General features: G+C 39.7%; 1 pseudogene; it reads left to right on the top strand.

Moving 5' to 3' along the window:
* Nucleotides 1-835: 835 nt before the first annotated feature.
* Nucleotides 836-15,058, top strand: part of LOC102832370 — a 160,375-nt pseudogene continuing 146,152 nt past the window's right edge.

Raw genomic sequence — 15,058 nt, 5'->3', positions numbered from 1 at the left:
TGATACCAAACATTAACTATCGCAGTCCACCCCTTGTCAACTTGGCACCTGTACATATCTCCATAAACCATAAACAAAATCTCTAAATAAAGACAATAATGAAGCCATACTTGCTTCTAACATGAAACAACAAACAAGCATACAACCAAAAAGGCATTGACCCAATTTTCATCTTGTAATTTATAGGTGAACAAAGCAAAAATTTTATTTTATATGTATGCACCAAATACTTTTATATTCACAATAAAAATATAATCATAAAAAATTATAGCCATCATTTCTGCAGCTGGTCAGATGGCCATAGATAGTACCCTTTCTATATTTCTTTAATTCTTAGCAAACACCTCAGCTAGTCATGACCCAAACTTGGTGTTGTGACCCAAACTGCCATTAGTAGTCATGTTGGAATTATGTTGCTGGAGTTTATCATTGATGTTAATCACAGGGTATGGTAGTATTAAATAACTCCTAAGGAACTCCTAAAAAAAAACTCCAAAGGATTACACACCTATTCTTCTTTACCTCCAACATGTAATGCCAATCCAATTTCGCTTTGGGAATCAGAATCAATCACACCTCCCAATAAAGTAACTACTTTCTTTGTCTGATGATTAAGAGACATGAGAAGCACAAAAAGGTCAGGGACATTATTAAGTTCCAGTTCAATGGAATTAGTGTCATGTCTCTAAGTGGGAGTATTCCACCCTTTGTAACTGAAACATTCAGACCTGAAGAGAATAGGGTCACGTGGACAGGAAACAGAAATTTTGCAAGTGATTTACTAGGAGTAATAGTGAGTGATGCCACTCCCATTTCCACTCCTTGGTTCCTGGACATGCGGATCCTGGCTATTGAAGAAACAGTACCATATAATGACAACGGTTTAGAGCATACAGAGTCTCCTGGAGAACACTGTCCCAACCCTGCAAGATATGGCCACCAAGTTGGCACTGCAATTGTGTCTTTAGAAGCCCATTCCATTATTCAAGCCAGCTGCTTCAGGATGCTGAGGACCATGGTAAAGAGAAGTGAAATGGCGAGCATGGGCCCATTGAAGCACATCATTTTCTGTAAAGTGGGTCTCTTGATCCAAGGTGATACTGTGTGGTATACCTGACTGTTGATAAGGAATTCTGTAAGTTCATAAATGGTAGTTATGGCAGAAGCATTGTGTGAAAGCAAGGCAAATTCATATCCAGAGTAAGTGCCTATTCCAATAAGAACAAAATGCTGCCCTCTCCATGATGGAAGTGGGCTGATGTAATCAACCTGCCACCAGGTGGCTGACTGATCTACCTTACAGGAATGCTCCCACATCTCAGACTCAGTGTTGGTTTCTGCTATTGGCAGACTGGGCATTCAGCAGTGGCTGTAGCCAAAGTCAGCCTTGTGAGTGAAAGCCCATGCTGCTGAACTCATGTATAACCTCTATCCCTGCCACCATGGTCACTTTGTTCATAAGCTCATTGGGCAATGGCAGGAGTGGCTGGAGAAAGATGTTTAGTTTCCACAGAACATGTCATCCTGTCCACTTGGTTGTTAAAATCCTTCTCTGCCAACGTAACTCTTCGATGCACATTCACATGAGACACAAGTAGCTTCACTATTTTGTTCCATTCAGACAGGTCTACAGATATACCTCTTCCCCACACTTCCTTGTCATCAATTTTCCAATCACATCCCTAGTCATTGAATCAAACCATTGACAACAGTCCATGAATCAGTATCCAATTACACACCTGGCCATTTCTCCTTTCAAGCAAAATGAACAACCAGATGCACTGCTTAAAGTTCTTCCCATTGGGAAGATTTCCCTTCACCACTGTCCTTCAGGGAAGTCCCAGAAACGGGCTGTGTTCTGCTGCTGTTCACTTGTGAGTGGTCCCTGAAAATGCAGAACCATCTGTAACCAAGCATGAGTTTTCTCTTTCTCAATCAATTGATCATAAGGAATTTCCCATGAGGGCATAGGTGTAGGCTGGAAGGGGGAAGGTATTTTGACAGAAGTGGAAACCAGGGGCATTTAGACCACTTCCTTATGTCACTTATTTATGCTTTCAGGTCCTACTCAAGCACAGTCCCGTATATACTACTTCCATTTAATGATGATTGCTGCTGTACACGTCCAACTTTAGTTCATAATGGGTATCTCATTTTGCATGATGACTCAGTGGCTCATGATCAAGCATTCAATCTCTACTAATGCCCAGTAACAAGCCAAAAGCTGTTTCTCAAAAGGAGGGTAGTTATCTGCAGAGGATGGCAGGAATTTACTCCCAAATCAAAAGAGTCCATGCTGTAATTCACCAATAGGGGCCTGCATCTCTCTGTTACTGACACTTCAAGAGCCATTAGGTCAGCTGGATCATATGGTCCAAACAGCAGAGCAGCTCACACAGTAGCCTGAACTTGCTACAGAACCTTCTTTTATTCTGGGCTCCATTCACAATTTACAGCTTTTCAAGTCACTTTTTGAGTAGTACACCCAAATGAGGGATATGTTGCCTCTGCAATCCAAAAAGGCCCACCAGGCACTGAGCCTCCTCTTTAATTTTGAGAGAGCCAGATGTACAAACTTATTGTTCAGTTTAGTAGGAATAGCTCAACATTCTCCACACCACTGAACCCCTAGAAATTTCACTGAGATGGACAGTGACTAAATTTGTGTCAGGTTAAATTCCCACCACCTAACAAGAAAACAACAACACACAGATTCTGGTGTGGTGCTGCAAAGTCATTTGAACTACAAGGTCGGTGGTTCAAGCTCACCAGCTGCTCCTTGGAAAACCTTACACAGGGTTGCTATGGGTCAGAATCAACTCAACGGCACTTAACAACAACACACAGCTGTCTTACAAATTAGTCAGACTTGAGAATCAATTTAGAAAACTTATCCTTATGATTTTGTTTTTCAAGGACCACTCTCAGTACCAAATGTCTTATGCTGGGTTCTCTAGAAAGAGAAGTAAAACTTTATACATACAGGAGTCCTGGTGTGTCCATTGCGGTTTAATGCACTGGACTGCAAAGTCAGTTTGAACCTCAATGTCAGCAGTTCAAGCTCACCAGCTATTCCTCGGAAACACTATATATATATCTATATATACACCACAAGGTCAGCAGTTCGAAACTACCAGCTGTTCAGCGGGAGAAAGATGAGGCGTTCTGCTCCAGTAAAGATTTACAGCCTCGGAAGCCCTGTACAGGATCGCTATGGGTCAGAATTGACTCCACGGCACTTAACAACAACATACATATATATGTTGTTCAAATGAACCAAGATTGACCAGCAGGCAGGCAGTCAGGTCTGGCAGGTAAGAAGGCAGGCTGCTAATGTCTCCAGGTATCAGCAGATAGTTGTTGTTGTTGTTGTTGTTAAGTGCCGTTGAGTCGGTTCCGACCCATAGCGACCCTGTACAGTAGAGTCCAGCAATTACTTCTTATGAGACCAGGTTAATTATGTCATAAAATTCTGAATTTGGCTGATTTTTCCCATACTCTTTCCCATTCCCTATGGCATTTAACAGCAATAACATCATCGTAATATAGAAATTAGACATAAAGCCTTGATTAGATTCAGAGACAACTTTTTTGGCATGGCTACTTCATAGGTTATGTACTGACTAGTCCACATCAAAAGCACACAATATCTGTTTGCTGTACCCTTATCAGTGTTAAGATTGACCAACACATTTAGGTGGTGGGGACTGCACATTGCTAATTGTATATTTGTAGGGTGGATTTCCTAGGAATATCCAGTTCCTCATTAATATTTTACTTCATAGTTTTAGCACCATTAATGTTTATTGCCTGAATCGTTATTTCATTAACCAGAACGTCTTTGTAAAATGATAAGTTTTCTATCATTCCCCACATTTATTAGGAGAAGTACTTCTGTAAGAAATAATAGGACTCTTTGGTAATTTAGAAATAGAGTTTTCACAGGAAAAGCAGACCAAGGCTTCATTTTTTCCCTTTAAACACCAATTATCAGTGTTGGTAGACTACCTTCAGTTCTGAAAAATGAGTTGTATTCATTTTATTGCTTTGACTTTCTCTTTTGAGTATCATTATAAATTTATGGATTTTTATTTAATTAGTGTGTTGCAATCGTCTGCAATAATCTGGGTGCTAACATTCTCACTGTTGCCGGTTTGTCATTGCTTGTAGGTCTTCTCAGTGGGCAGAGCTAAGAAATGCTGTTTTAAAACCTTTTAAAAGTCATTATGTATTTATGCTGACATTTCAAATTCAAATATATCTGAATATTTGGTATTTCAAATTCAAATTGGAATTTCAATTCAAATTCAAATTGAACCTAAAGTTAAAAACTTACTCGTTTTTTATTGGATATTTAAAATTTTTATTTCCTGGTCTCCCAATAATATAGTGAAAATTGGGCTTCCTTATAATATTAACATATAAGCACATTCACTAAGCACATTTACTATCCATGTTTATATATGTTGTTGTTAGTTGCCTTTCAATTGATTTTTGATCTATAGTGACTCATGTAGCACAATAGAATTGCCCCATTTGACACAGATATGTGGAGGAATTCTAGTGATTCAATGGTTAAACTGGACTGCTAACCAAAAGATGGGCACTTCTACCCACCAGCTGCTCCATGACAAAAAGATGTGGCATTTTGTTTTAATGCCACATCTTTTTGTCATGGAGCAGCTGACTTGATGACAACAACAACAGATAATCTTCAGTGGAGAATATTGCCAGGTTTTTCTCCTGAAAGTGGATTTCGAACAACCAAACTTTTGGTTAGCAGCTGAGCGTTTAACCATTGAACAACCAGGGCTCCTCACAATATATGTGGTGGTGGTGGTGATGGTGCACCATGGAGTTGGTTCCAACTCATAGTGACCTCGTATGGGTTTCTGAGGCTTGCAAATCTTTACAGGAGCAGAAAGCCTCATCTTTCTATCATGGAACATCTGGTGGTTTCAAACTGCTGCGCTTGAAGTTAGCAGCCCGACTCATAGCCACTATACTACCAACACAATATATATAGTAGTTTCAAAATAATATCAATTCAATGCAGTACCAATATCAATGAGCAAAAATAAGACTATAGAATGAAAGTGACAATTGCCTTCCATTTTTATATACTATATTCCACCAATGATATGTAGTAAATCCTATATTCTAAAACTCCCAATAGCCTCTGTTCTCTGGTCCTAAATCTAGACAAAAACCCTTTCTCTCAAGAAAGAGAAAAGGTCTGGATATGACAACAGTCAAGATGGCTTCAGGTGCCTCAGCTTGCCTGAGCTCTGAGAAGGGAGGAGGGAAAAGCTCAAGGTGAGAGTGGGTGGGACGACAGCAGCAGACTGATGTGGCATAGGTAGTGAAGCTCCGAGCCTCGCCCCCAGTATGGTTGGGTGGTGGTGGCAGTGGGGAGATATGCCCTGAAGCAGTGCTGAATAAAGACAGATGAAATGAGAGACGTATGTTTATCTGTGCACAGCGTCTGTAGAGCGACTGCAAGCCAGAGATAGCCAGCCAATTTACAGCAGTGATGGAACTGTTTAATAGCAGTTTGGCACTTAAAAAGAATAAATCATATAAATAAAAAGTGTAGATTTCTCTCCCACCCCTAGATCATTCAACACATTTTACTGGACAGCATGTGGCGGCAGCCTGACATTTCAGGGGTGCATCTCAGGGCTTGTTGCTATTATTTATCTTGTTCTTATCACGTTGGCATTTAAGTGCCTTATCACTGTACACAAGAGAAAAGATCCTATTTCTCTGGGCTGTGTTTCTCAGCCGGTGACTCAGGAGCACTGATATACTGATCTTTTAATTTTGAGCTGTACTCAAACGTTTCTGCTGCTTCACAACAGAACCAAGTAAAAAGTAGGTGGAGTTGGCAGCCATGGGAAGATATCAGATGGGAGGAATGATCATTTGGGGCAAAGCTTTTGAAACTTTGATCACTTTTCAGGTGAACTGAAATCTGTTTTTCTCCCTTGGAGACCCCACAAACTGAGATCCTTGGGTCATTTTCCTTGTTCACTTCTTCCTTGTCCTTTTTGCCTAATTCCTTCTTCTCAGTCACTGAGCATTTCAGGCTCGAGTACACTTTGCTGTTCAATCAAGAAGACCCATGTGTTTGAGAGTAGAACTGCGTTCCTTAGGGTTTTTAGTGGCTGATTTTTCACAAGCAGATTGCCAGCCTTGTCTTCTGAGACACCTATGAGTGGATTCAAACCTCCAGCCTTTTGGTTCACAGAGCACATTAACTATTTGCACTACCCAGGAGTTTAGGCAAGCCTTGACCCTGGGACTCCTGTTTCTTTCAGCTTCACACAATATGCTGCTTGCTGTGGTCTGTGAAACACACTGAATTCAATCCATCAACATTAATTACGGGACCAGTTTGACTACATTGTTTCTCCTTCTATTCTTCTCCTTTACTCTTTTTGGTGGTTTTTTTGTTTTTGTTTTTTTTTTAAGATTTTATTATGATTTAAGTGGTAATTTACTTGGGAAAACACGGGTTTTACACTCATCCTATCATATTTTATTTCATTTTAATGATTAAAATCCCCTCCATGCATCAACATTCAGCAGTATTTGCTTCTATTCCTTCTTCTTTTTGTGTGTTCTTGTTTTGTTTTGATGTACACAAAAACACTCAGGAATATATAATAATTTAAACATTGTGCAATGTTTAAATACATAACATATAATATTTTAAATATTATATATTTATAGATAATATTTAAACATTGTTTAATATTATTAATTAATTAATTAAAATATATAATAATTTAAACATTGTGCAAGCTTGCCTCTTGACTGCCAGCACACAGCCTTTCTCTTTATATGAGTCTAGCATCCTTAGCTGCTCTGTGTCTCCATGTCATCATCTCTGTCTCTATCTCTGGTGTCACTGCTTCTCTGGATAGAGTCCTACATTCCACTCATGCTCTTCTCTCTTGATGGTCCCAGGGTCCTCTGTTCCTGGGATGTAAGATTAACTATTCCCCACTTTATGTTACAAAACTTCTATCTTTACAGTTGTGATAATCACAATTAGACATGATAACCATTACTTACTCTTGAATCATAAGAATCTTATCCCCATCTCTTTTCACCAGACCCATCTAGACAAGATGAAAACTATTCAGTGGGGATTCTACCTTTCTCTGCACACTCTGAAACCAAGCACTCAAAAACTTGTAAGCCAGCCACTTCATGCTTTTATAACACTCCCATTTAGGTAGCCAATGTCTAAGTTGCCCATCCCTATCAACCCTGTGTACAGAGGGGATAGGATTGATTCTTGATGTGAAGACTCTTTCCCTCTCAGTTGGTATTGTGAGCTAGTACATCCATAAGTATAGGTAAAGTTCATCAAATTGTAGCAATTTATACTCGTTTCCTTTAGCAAATTTCTTTATCTTCCTCTTGTCAAACTCTGGTCATCAAATCATCGAAATTGGTCAAATGGGTACTATCTGCAAGTTTGGGCATTCTCCTCACTTCATATCACCTGGACACTTCACTCTTGGCTCTTGTTCTCTGTGGGTAGGTCCTCCAGCCTAGGAGTCCCCAGGTCTCACCACACTTTGGACCAACCAGAACTTCCTCTTCTCTCTATCATATACAGGTTGACAGGAGTCTATTCAACATGGTCAAACTCAGCCCATTTCTTCATTGCTGCCTTTCCCCCACTTCCATTCACCAGTAGACCAACGTGGTAGTCAGCAAGCTTATATGCTGGATCATGTTTTCCCTTTGAGTTTCAGTTCCTTTACTCTTTGCATTTGCAAAATATATTCTTAAATCAATATTGTCAATCAATGTCCATACTAATTGCATAGGGATCGTGTTAAAAATGCCAAGTTCTTTCCCTGGTATCTAGTAAGATCAGATGTAATAGTGGGGTCCCAGTGATTTTGACAGTTAGTCCAAGGATTGCACTTCATAAAAAAAAAAAAAGGCTTAAACATCAATCCTTAAAGAATGAACCCAAGGGTAGTTTCCTGTTTCTGTCTGTACTGCTGGTCAGCAAGGAAGACTTGGTAGGTCACAAGCTTGCCTATACCTCATTGTTATTGTTAAGTGCCACCGAGTCAATTCTGGCTCATAGCGACCACTTATAGGGTTTCTGAGGAGCAGCTGGTTGGTTTGAACTGCTGATTTTGTGGTTCAAAGTCCAATGCTGATCCTACATAGACAATAGAAAAACAGTTAACTGCTGATACATACAACAGGAATGAAGCTCAAAACCATCATGTGGCATGAAAGCAGTCAGACTCAGAAGAGTGCAGATCCATGGTTACTTACAGGAGGTGGGTATAGGCTTGGAAGGAATGTGAGGAAGTTTTCTGCAGTGACAGAAATGTGATTAATAAGGGTGTGCATTACAGGTACACCTGTCTTGGTCAAAATAATCAAATTGTGTGCTTACAATCTGTGCATTTAATTACATGCAAATTATACTATACAATTTTTTTCTAAATCTTGAATATACCTCTTTTGGGTAATGATAACATAAAAATTTTACCAGCTTATACCTTTTAAGAATTGCCTCCTTAAAGTAGAGTTGATCTTGATGACACAAATGGAGTACAGCCCATGGGAGAAAAGCCCAGGGACCTTCATTTGCTGGTGGGGCACAACTCAAAATGAAGAGAAACAGCTATAAATATCCATTAATAATCAGAACATGGAATGTATGAAGTATGAATCTAGCAAAATTCAAAGTTGTCAAAAATGAAATGGAATGCATAAACATCAATATCATAGGCATTAGTGAGCTGAAATTGACTGGTATTGGCCATTTTGAATCTGACAACCCAACCACATGGTTTACTATGCCAGGAATGACAAAATGAAGAGAACTAGTATTGCATTCATTGTCAAAAAGAACATATCCAGATCAGTCATGAGGTACAACGCTGTCTGTGATAGGATAATATCCATGCACCTACAGAGGAGACCAGTTAATACCACTATTATTTAAATTTACACACCAATCACTAAAGCTAGTGAGGATTAAACAGAAGAATTCTACTACCTTCTTCAAACTTTAATTGATCAAACATGCAATCAAGGGGTGGGAGAGAAATGAATAACCAGAAACATCATTACAGAATGCTTGTAAGTCCATCTTCAGCCTATAACTAATTGGAACACCTTAAAGGGGGCTAGAAGTTGCCCAGTGAAAGAGTCTTCCTGTGGAGCCTTTACATTGTACAAGACCATAGGTGGAATCTAGAACCCAATCAGACTGAAGTAGGAAATTTCCACTGGAAAGGATGAATAGACCAGCCTGGAGCAGCTAGAAGAACAGAAGATACTTCGTGAAAGAAAGACCAGCAGGAAAAATCCAAAACAATACCAGCAGTCTGACTGATTACTACAAGAACAAGTAAGCTGTTCACCCAGGAGCCATCAAGGCAAGTGGTCGGGACCCCTCAGAGCAAACCCCCTTCCAAGACTGAGATTCAAGGGGAATACATGAGCAGGTATGTGGTCTGTCTGGTGACCACTTTGGTCACCAACAAGGGAAGAGGGGAAAAAACAGCAATGAAATTGTGAGCTAAGCCCGACCACATTCAATGGACCCCGGTGAGCCCAGGTGGAGGTCTGGATGGCCGGCAGTGCTGTGGGACCCTGGGACTCCTGGGCCCAGGGGCAGTGACATGGCCACAGAGGACTAGAGTGGAGAGTGAAGCATCCAGCTGGTATGAAATGAGGGGAGATGCACAAGAACACCCATGCTTGCAGGTGGCACCCACTTGACCTGGCTTCAATGGCTGGATGATCGATCAGAGCTTGACTAGAAGAAGAAAGAAGGGGGTGGGGGGTGGGAAGAGTAACCTGCTACAATTTGATGAACTTTACCGATACTTATGGACATAGTAGCTCAGAAAAGGGAACAAATCTTTACAGCAAGGATCACTCCCACCCCCTCGGTACACAGGGTTGACAGGGATGGGCAACATAGACATTGGCTACCCAAAATGGGGTGGGAGGGGCAGGGGCCGGTGGAATCACCACTGAGTGATTTCCAATCAGTTGGGACCGGGCTGGCGAAAAGAAATGGAGATAAGACTCTTGTGGTACAATGGAGAATAATTGCCATCAGGTCTGACTGTGAGGCTGGGAAATGTAGAGGTAAATGTTTTTTGACAAAAGGAGGAGAGTGATTGATTTTGTGCCCCAGGAGCGGAGGTCCCTGGGACCATTAAGTGAGAAGAAGGGAGAATAGGACCCTACCAAGGGAGGCAGTGATGACAGGGATGGAGACAGAGAGGACAACGTGGACAGATGGAGCGGCTGGGGACACTGGACTTGGGGCAAGAGAAAGGCTGTGTGCTAGCCACCGGGGGCGGGAGTGGGGCATCCTGTATGGTGTACCCTTTGGAGTTGTGTGATGGTTCATGGAGGGGATTGTAGTCATTGGTCATTGCAATGAGGCAAGGTGCAATGACATGGATGAGGGGTTGATGTTCTCCCATGTAAACCTCACTATGGAGACTTGAGAAAAACAAAAAAAGCATAAAGCTGTCTGCAAGGCTGATCCAATCTTTAGGAAGCATTTTATGAGAAAAGCTTACAGTTAAAATTTTGTATGACTAAGGAAAGTTATCCTTAAATGCTAAAAAGAATTACTTAGGTTAAAAAAAATACACTTTTGTTTTACCAGTCCCCTATGTATGACTTCTAGTTGGATAAACACATTAAAAATGTCAGCCAATCCTCCAAAGAAAGAAAATATCCTGAAAATATATATTTGGAGATTTTTATATTTATTTCTGTAACAAGAAATCGTCACTGAAAAATCTCAGGGAAATTGAACAAATAGTTAAGTGGTGCATATCTTTGTTGTGTTTCTAGCAGTGACTGACTTCAAGTGTGTATGTGAATATCTTCCTTAATTTTTAACATTTTCACCCACTTTGAGGAGTATGACCAAAAAAGCCAACTAACCAAACAAGCAAAAATGCAGATTAAGCTGTAAATTTCAGGTTAAAAGATAAGAATGTACTGTTAGATTATGTAACCACAACGCTAAAGATACCATTCTGAAAACATTCTTTACCAACTAAAACGCCCCCAATTTTCTCCAGTGTTTCATCTCCAGAGATTGGATAGACAGAAAAGAAATAAACAATAAAGCATTATGAGACAGCTATTACTGGAGAAATATGATTTTCTTTTTTCAATATTTCTAGAAGACAAAAATTTTACAGTAAAAAAGTAAATAATTAAAAAGTAAGGAAAACTTAAAAACTGAAGGAAGTTTGAAATCCTTCAAAACACATGTAATTATTTTTATTTTATAAAAGATCTACAGATTTAACAATGTTAACTAATTAATTATATTAATTTATTTATTACTTTGATCTCAGACTAGTAGCTGGAACTTGATAGAAATGAAAATTTGGGGGCCAGTCCAGACCTAATTGTTTTAAGAAGGCCTGAAGGTGATTGTGATGTCGATGATGCTGGCAATCACTGATTTATTTCACAAACATTTATTGAGTACCCACAATGTACAAGGCAAGGAAACAGGTTCTCTCTTAGAGCCTCTAGAGGGAACCTGGACCAACCTGTAGCTTGGACTCCTGGTGTGGTGTTGTAGGATAAGCACTGGGCTGCTAACTACAAGGTTGGTGGTTCAAACCACCAGCCATTCTTTAGAAACCTTATACAGAATTGCTAAGAGTGGAAATCGAGTCAAGAGAACTTAACTTAAAGAAGAAAAAAAAAATCAACCACCTTATGTCAGCCCAGTTACAACTACCTCAACCTTCTTACCCAAGTTTATGGTGATGGATGACTACAGCAGTATGAACTCAAGCTATGCATAAAGTCCTGCTGTGTTGCTAGAGGATAAGCACTGCACTGCTAACTGCAAGGTCAGTAGTTCAGACCCACAGCCACTCATAGGAAGCCATATACAGGGTCACTGTGAGTCAGAACTGATGCTACGACACTTAGCAACAGCAATAGAAAGTAAAATAATTAACGAACAGTGTTTTTATTGAAGAAATGGATCTCATCTGGAGTTTCTACCACATAAGAGATGGCATCGTTAGTGTTTCCTTGGGGTTTGCTTTTATTAAACAATTTCCTACACTAGCGGTCTTACTTAGATGTGCATGTATAGTTTGAGTCCATTGGTGGAGCAAATGTTTAAACACTGTCATTTGTTAAGTGCCGTTGAGTAGGTTCTGACACATAGCAACCCTGTATAGCGTTTCTGAGGGGTGGCTTATGATTTTGAACCACCAACCTTATGGTTCAAAACAACTTTGCAGTCCAACGCACTAACCCACAGCACCACACCAACACTATTACTAGTCAAGTGGTTGACACTTTGACCCCACCCTGAGCAACTCAGAGACAGGGTTGGTAATCTGCCTTGAAAACCCTATGAAGCAGTTCTGCTGTTGACACACATGGGTTGTCATGAATAAGAATTGACTCAGAACAGCTAATAAAAACAGCAAAGTTACAGTGTTCATGATTTTAAAAAATGTAATAAAGAGCTTAAAAAATAGCAACAATAACCCTCAGAATGACAGCAGTAAGGATTTTCTTTTCGGATTCAGTCGTCACAATATTTTTAGAAGACATGAAAGGTCATCTATTGTGTATAGCTAATGACATTCTCAGAGTCCAGGTGTGGCACTGTAGGTTAATGCACTGGACTGCAAAGTAGTTTGAACAGAAAAGTCGGTGGTTCAAGCTCACCTGCTGCTCCTCAAAATCTCTATACATAATCACAATAGGTCAGAACTGATAGGATGGCACTTAACAATGGCATTCTCATTATGTATTTTCACTAGGATTTACTCCAAGATTGATGACAAGCTTGAAAATATTCAATTCAAATGAAGCACCAGGAAAAGCATTCGTAATGGACATATTTCACAGAATGCCAACAGATACAGAATAAAACCTGTGAAAGAACACTGGGAAAAAGCCTTCAAAATGCTCAGAAATTACCAGCCCAGTATGGGAGATGAAAAAAGTTATACACTCCTGCTTGCTTTATTCACACCAATGGAAGATTCATTTCTTTGAGCAAAAGTTCTCAGTTTTAAGCTTACATCAGAACCACTTGGAGGCCTTATGAACTCAGAGTTGAGTTCCCAGTGTTTTTGACTCAGTGTGTCCGGGATTATTGTTGTTTAGTGTTGTCAAGTCATTTCTGACTCATAGCAAGTGACCCTTTTATAGGGTTTTAAAGGAGCAGCTGGTGGGTTTGAACTGTCAAGCTTGATGTTACCAATCAAGTGCTTAATTATACCAGGGCTCTTAAAGGCACTATGGTTTCTAATATTAAATAAGCTTTACACTTTATCTCTCATATATACCCAATATTTTCTGTTCTTCAGGCAATGAATTTCTAGTGCTGTATGTCCTAAAATCACTACTCATCTGTCAGTTTGTCGTACTGTGGTGGCTTGTGAATTGCTGTGATTCTGAGGGCTATGCCACTGGTATTTTAAATACCAGCAGGGTCACCCATGGTGGACAGGTTTCAGATGAGCTTCCAGATGAAGACAGACTAGGAAGAAGGAGTGACGAACTACTTTTGAATATTTAGTCACTGAAAACCATATGAATAGCAGAGAAACACTGTCAGATATCGTGCCAGAAAATAAGCCCCTCAGTTTGGAAGGCACTCAAAATGTGACTGGGGAAGAGCTGCCTCCTCAAAGTAGAGTTGGCCAGGATGGCATGAATAAAGTTAAGCTCGGGGGAGAAAAGTGCACAGAACCTTCATTTGCTGATGGGACACAACTCAAAATGAAGAGAAACAGCTGTAAACATCCACTGAAAACCGGAACATGGAATGTACAAAGTGTGAATCTGGGAAAATTGGAAGTTGTCAAAAAGGAAATGGAATGCATCAACATCGATATCTTAGGCATTAGTGAACTGAAATGGACTGGTATTGGCCATTTTGAATCTGACAACCACATGGTTTATGATGTTTGGAATGACAAATTGAAAAGGAATGGTGTTGCATTCATTGTCAAAAAGAACATATCCAGATCAGTCATGAGGTACAATTCTGTCAGTGATAGGATAATATCCATGAGCCTACAGGGAAGCCCAGTTAATATCACTATTATTCAAATTAACGCACAAACCACTAAAGCCAGTGAGGATGAAATAGAATAATTCTGCCAACTTCTTCAATCTGAAATCAATCAAACATGCAATCAAGATATATTGATCATTACTGGTGATTAGAATGCAAATGTTGGGAGCAAAGAGGAAGGATCAGTAGTTGGAAAGCATGGCCTTGGTGATAGAAATGATGCTGATGAATGCATGGTAGAATTCTGCAAAACCAATGATTTGTTCATTTCAAATACCTTATTTAGACAGCATAAGAGATGACTACACTATCAGATGGAAAACATAGAAATCAAATTGACTACATCTGCAGAAAGAGATGATGGAAAAACTCCATATCATCAGTGAAAACAAGGCCAGGGGTAGACTGTGGAACAGACCATCAATTACTCATACGCAAATTCAAACTGAAGCTGAAGAAAATGAAAACAAGTCCATGAGAGATGAAATATCACCTCGCATATATCCCACCTGAATTTAGAGATTATCTGAAGAACAGATTTGATACATTAAACACTAAAGACTGAAGACCAGGAGAGTTGTGGGATGACATCAAGAACATCATACGTGAAGAAAGCAAAAAGTCATTTAGAAGACAAGAAAGAAGGAAAAGGGCAAAATGGATGTCAGAAGAGACACTGAAACTTGCTCTCCAGCATACAGATGCTAAAGCAAATGGAAGAAATGAGTAGGTCCAACTGCTGAAAAGAAAATTTCAAAGATCAGTTTGAGAAGATAAAGCCAAATATTACAACAAAATGTGCAAAGATCTGGAATCAGAAAAACAAAAAGGAAGAACACGCTCAGCATTTCTCAAGTTGAGGGAACTGAAGAAAAACGACTTTCGTTATTGAAAGATTCTCTGGGAAAATTATTGAATGATACAGAAAGCATCAAGACAAGATGGAAGGAATACACAGAGTCA

This window comes from Chrysochloris asiatica, unplaced genomic scaffold (genome assembly GCF_000296735.1).
Source record: "Chrysochloris asiatica unplaced genomic scaffold, ChrAsi1.0 scaffold00059, whole genome shotgun sequence".
Lineage (NCBI taxonomy): Eukaryota > Metazoa > Chordata > Mammalia > Afrosoricida > Chrysochloridae > Chrysochloris > Chrysochloris asiatica.
The sequence above is the reverse complement of the archived record's forward strand: the minus strand, read 5'-3'. Positions and strand labels throughout refer to the sequence as shown.